Raw genomic sequence first — 6,108 nt, 5'->3', positions numbered from 1 at the left:
CATACAATTGGCCTCAGCCCATCGATCCAGCCTGTCCAGATCCCTCTGTAGAACCTTCCTACTCTCAAGTAGATCAACACTCCTGCCCAACTTGGTGTCATCTGCAAACTTACTGAGGGTGCACTCGATCCCCTCATCCAAATCATTGATATTAATAAACAGATCATTGATGAAGAGATTAAACAGAACTGGCCCCAACAGTGAGCCCTGGGGAACACCACTTGTGACTGGCGGCCAACTGGATTTAACTCCTTTCACCACCACTCTTTGGGCCCAGCCATCCAGCCAGTTTTTTTACCCAGTGAAGAGTAATCCTGTCCAAGCCATGAGCAACCATTTTCTCTGGGAGAATGCTGTGGGAAATGGTGTCAAAGGCTTTACTAAAAACTAGGTAGACAACATCCACAGCCTTTCCCTCATCCACTAAGTGGGTCACCTTGTCATAGAAGGAGATCGGGTTACTCAAGCCTTTCATAAACCCAAGCTGACTGGGCCTGATCACCTGGTTGTCCTGTATGTGCCATGTGATGGCACTCAAGATTATCTGCTCCATAACCTTCCCTGGCACCGAGGTCACGCTGACAGGCCTGTAGTTCCCTGGATCCTCCTTCCAGCCCTTCTTGTACATGGGTGTCACATTTGGTAACTTCCAGTCAACTGGGACCTCCCCAGTTAGCCAGGACTGCTGATAAATGATTGAAAAGTGGCTTGGTGAGCACTTCCACCAGGTCCCTCAGTACCCTTGGGTGGATCCCATCTGGCTCCATAGACCTGTGTGTGTCTACATGGTGTAGCAGATCACTAACCATTTCCCCTTGGATTATGGGGGCTTCATTCAGCTCCCCGTTCCTGTTTTCCAGCTCAGGGGGGTGGATACCCCAAGAACAATTGGTCTTACTATTAAAGACTGAGGCAAAGAAGGCATTAAGTACCTCAGCCCTTTCCTCATCCTTTGTCACTGTGTTCCCCTCACATCCAATAAAGGATGGAGAGTCTCCTTGGCCCTCCTTTTGTTGCTCATGTATTTATAGAAACATTTTTTATTGTCTTTTATGGCAGTAGCCAGATTAAGTACTAGCTGGGCTTTGGCCTTTCTAATTGTCTCCCCTGCATAACCTCATGATGTCCCTGCAGCCCTCCTGAGTTGCCTGCCTTTTCTTCCAAAGGTCATAAAGTCTCCTTTCTTTCCTGGGTTCCAGCCAAAGCTCTCTGTTCAGCCAGGCCAGTCTTCTTCCCTGCTGGCTTATCTTTTGGCACATGGGGATGGCACACTCCTGCACCTTTAAGAATTCCTTCTTGAAGAATGTCCAATCTTCCTGGACCCCTTTGTCCTTCAGGACTGCCTCCCAAGAGACTCTGTCAAACAGGCCAAGTCTGCCCTCTGGGAGTCCAAGGGAGCAGTTCTGCTGACCCCCCTCCTTACTTCTTTGAGAATCGAAAACTCTATCATTTCGTGATCACTATGCCCAAGACAGCCTCCAACCATCACATCACCCACAAGTCCTTCTCTGTTCACAAACAACAGGTCCAGCTGGGCACTGTCCCTAGTTGGCTCCCTCACCAGCTGTGTTAGGAAGTTTTCTTCCACACACTCCAGGAACCTCCTGCACTGTTTCCTCTCCGCTGTATTGTATTTCCAGCAGACATCTGCTAAGTTGAAGTCCCCATGAGAACAAGGGCTAGCGATTGTGAGACTTCTCCTAGCTGCTTATAGAATATTTCATCTGCCTCTTCATCCTGGTTGGGTGGTCTATAACAGACTCCCACCATGATATCTGCCTTGTTGGCCTACCCCCTGATTCTTACCCATAAACTCTCAACTGTATTGTCACCATCATTAAGCTCTAGACAATCAAAACACTCCCTAACATACAGGACCGCCCCACTGCCTCTCCTTCCTTGCCTATCCCTCCTGAAGAGCTTATAGTCATCCATTGCAGCACTCCAGTTGTGCGAGTCTTCCCACCATGTTTCCATGATGGCAACTATGTCATAGTTTCCCTACTGCACAATGGCTTCCAGCTCCTCCTGTTTGCTGCCTATGCTGCGTGCATTGCTGTACAGATATGGACAGTGTAGGCTTTACTAGGAGGCTGGACACGAGTCTGAGCTTCCAGCTGCTTCTGGGACTGCCTCAGTCTAGCCAGTAAGAAGTGCAACACTGTCAGCATCACAGTCACTGGGTAAAATACTTAGTCTTTGCAGAATTCATCACAACTCTGTTCTCTTGACTATCTCTGACCATAATAATAGAGTTCTGGTTCACAGAATCACAGAACCACAGAATGGTTGAGGTTGGAAGGGACCTCTGGAGATCATCTTGTCCAACCTCCCTGCTCAAGCAGTGCCACATAGAGTAGGTTGCACAGGACCATGTCCAGATGGCTTTTGAATATGGAGACTCCACAATCTCCCTAGGCAACCTGTGCTGGGCCTCAGACACCTTCACATAAGGTGATGTTCAGCCTGCAGCTCCTGTGTTTCAGTTTGTGCCCATTGACTCTGGTCCTGTCACTGGGCACCACTAAAAAAAGCCTGTCTCTGTCTTCTTTACATCCTCCCTTCAGATATTTATATACATTGGTGAGATTCCCCCCAAGCCGTCTCTTCTCTAGGCTAAACAGTCCCAGATCTCTCAGCCTTTCCTCATAGGAGAGATGGCGCAGTTCCTTAATCATCCTCGTGGCCCTTCATTGGACTCTCTCCAGTATGTCCATGTCTCCCATACTGAGGAGCCCAGAACTGGACACAGTATTCCAGGGGTGGCCCCTACCAGTGCTGAGCAGAGGGAAAGGATCACCTCCCTTAACCTGTTGGCAACACTCCTCCCAGTGCAGCCCAGGATACCATTAGCCTTTGCCACAATGGCACATTGTTGGCTCATGGTCAACTTGGTGTCCACTAGGACCCCCAGGTCCTTTTCTGCTTTCCAGCTGGTCAGCCCCGAGCATGTACTTGTTCCTGGAGCTGATCCTCCCCAGGTGCAGGACTTTGCACTTCCCCTTGTTGAACTTCAGGAGGTTCCGGTCAGCCCATTTCTCCAGCCTGTCAAGGTCCCTCTGGATGGCAACACAACCCTCTTGTGTACCAGCCACTCCTCCCCGTTTTGTACCATCAGCAAACTTGCTGAGGGTATACTCTACCCCATCATCCAGATCATATTGAACAGGATTGAACACAGTATTAACCCCTGGGGTACTGGCCTCCAATAAGACTTCGTAGCACAAATCTCCCACCCTCTGGACCTAGCTGTACATCTGACTGTCTGCTCATCCAGCCCATCAGCTTCTCTGTGAAGATATTATGGGAGAGAGCGTTACTGAAGTCCAAGTAGATAATAGTGACTGTTCTCCCCTCATCTACCAAGGCAGTCATTTCATCATAGAAGGATATCATGTTGGTCAAGCATGACCTCCCCTTTGTGAATCCATGCTTGGTTTTGCCTATGCGCTCTTCCTTTGGTCCCACCACTCTTGAAGTCCTTCCTGCACTGTTATGACAGGGAATTTTAATAATTCTTTTATTCTAAAAATACTTATGGCCAGTAGCTCAGGCATTTTCCTAAGAAGAGACATGTTGTAGCCTGAAGAGATCCAAAGAATTAGTAAACAAGTTTGATAATTACTATTAGCATAGCTGTAATTAGACAGATTTTAAGATATTAATAAACAATTAGAAAGGCATTATACTTCCATCCATTTGATTCAATATGCTCTTTTTACATATAATTTTTTGCTAATGCTATGTAAGTTGAATTTCCATGAACCCTGAGAAGCCTGGGAACCCTGAAGGAAAAATACGTACAAAACTATCTTGAACCACATTGGAAAACTATGCTGGTCATTTAAAGTAATCTTTCAACTTTTCATTTAATAGTGTGCATTGGGCATCAGCTGAAACCCACTATTTCGAAATGAAAGTGAACGTTCTGGTAAAAATGATGACTTTCGAACTGATGTTTGAAGTACTTGCAGTGAATTTGCATGTTCAATCTATTCCATCTACAAGCTAAACCCTCCATTAGAATATTCAGAGTGAGTTAATGTGATGGTTTATATTACTTTCAGAAAGGACAGCATGATATTTTTAGGACGGTGAATTGAGATTATGGGATGCCAGTCTTTCAGATTTCATTTAGACAGACTGTGCTATCTTCCATATAATCATTGTTTTAGAACCTAACATTCTTTTGTCATAGGATCTGCTGTCATTTCCCCAGCAACAAGATTTCAGTATGAATGACTATATGATATGCAGTATAATATATTATTAGAATTAACATATTATTAGTGTTGGGTACTGTGAGGTATAATGAATGTGTGCAAATTTGTTCAGGTCAGTGTCAGACCACATGCACAGGATACTCGTGATTCCTGCTTCAGGTAACTCTCACCTATAAACTCTGCTAGGTTGGCTCCAGGGTTTACAGTTGTTTTGCATAAAACAATGATAACTTGAGGGCAGGTACAAAACAAAAAGAAGATATTGTGTTATTTATCAGCAACAGTGACAAAGTCTATATGCTTCTTGATGAATGAACCAAGAATCTGTAACATTTTGCTGGAGAAAAATGTGAACTCTATGTAGGCCAAACAGGATTATCTTCTTAATGAGAGCAATTTGCATTACTTTTAATAGGATTTATTCTTAGTGGCTTGTAGCAGAGAATGAAAGAAACATCCCAGCTCGTTCAACAAGATGTTCCCTAAATGAGTTCACAGAGTTATATGTAATACTGCTATTGTATAGGCACTGCTGTGAAACGAGGCTAAATTCAATGGCACAACCAAGAAGAATCATGGAGGAATTGTTTTAGTCCTTTTGAACATAAGCGAACATTTTGTTCGTGAAAAGAAATCCTCATACTATTTTTGCCTGAGACAAGGCAAGGAGAAATACAGACTATTGAATGTGTTCTCTTGTGAGGAGCAGCATGCAGCATCTACGGTGGGTGTGGAGAGGAACGGTTCTGCCGCAACGGCACGGTCAGGCTGCCAGCCTCCTGCTACTGCTATTTCTTTCTCCACAGAGACGAAAAATGGAATTGGGGACCACAAGTTAAGACACCAAAATTTTACTCTTACTGATTAAATCAATGATACCTTAGACTTGCCCTCTGAATACCAGATAAGACTGCAATTCTACAGAGCTTTCTGGGTAAGCAGTCTGGTGGAAATGCACATGATCAAGAGACCTCTTGGCACAAGAGGCACACACCACTGCCTGGCTTCTCAGAAGCTACTCCGTTAACCTACGCAGTGAAGGTGAGGTGGTGATGCAAAAAGCCTCCACTATCAACATACAAAGTGCAATATAGAAAATGTGCAACTTAATAGTAACAGTTTTTCAGATGTCATTTCATGCTTGTTATGTACCCACACATAGGCTGAAGTCTTTGCATAACTTAGGCCAATGTCTTTAAGTTGTGTCAAAAAGCAGATGCCACTTATGAGCTTCCCACTGGGGTTGTGTAGGCTGCATAGTAAAAGAGCTAACCAGATAGCCTTAACTACAAAACCTTGCTAATTTGTGAACTGTCATCCCCTTTTACCCTTTTCTTATGTTTTATATGCTTTATGCTTATGGATTTGTAAAGATAAAGGAGATCAAGCCCAACATTTAACACAGTATCATATGGTGTAAAGTTATTACTAGCTAAAATAAATTGAAATTATGTCATTGAAGAAACTATACCAGAGAACTAAAGCTATCTGAAGGCATTTTGGTATAAGCTCCTCCAGCTGTCTCTATAATCTGACCACAAAATACTGCAAATATTGAACCATGTTAATGTGAAGAGAAATATGATCTGCATTTCACTTACTTTTCAACAATTGAATAACTGACAAGTATTTGCTTTGAATGAATACATTTAATTGAAAGAGATACCAGTATGAAATACAAGCCTTTAAGAGGAACTAGCTCTATGGCTTAAGTTACTGTAAGACGTGACTGGCAGCTGATTGATTCTGAATTCCCCAGAGGAAGTTTTATTTCTGAAGCAATCTTAACAACTGTATCACTGAAGTGTAGCAATAATCAAGAACGATGTTTTCATAGATTATCTCCTGTTGTTTGATAACCAGGCAAAGTGTCAAATGATTTCAT

The sequence above is a fragment of the Haliaeetus leucocephalus genome, unplaced genomic scaffold (assembly GCF_000737465.1).
Source record: "Haliaeetus leucocephalus isolate CR32 unplaced genomic scaffold, Haliaeetus_leucocephalus-4.0 Scaffold406, whole genome shotgun sequence".
In the NCBI taxonomy this organism is placed as follows: domain Eukaryota; kingdom Metazoa; phylum Chordata; class Aves; order Accipitriformes; family Accipitridae; genus Haliaeetus; species Haliaeetus leucocephalus.
Note: the sequence above shows the minus strand (reverse complement) of the source record.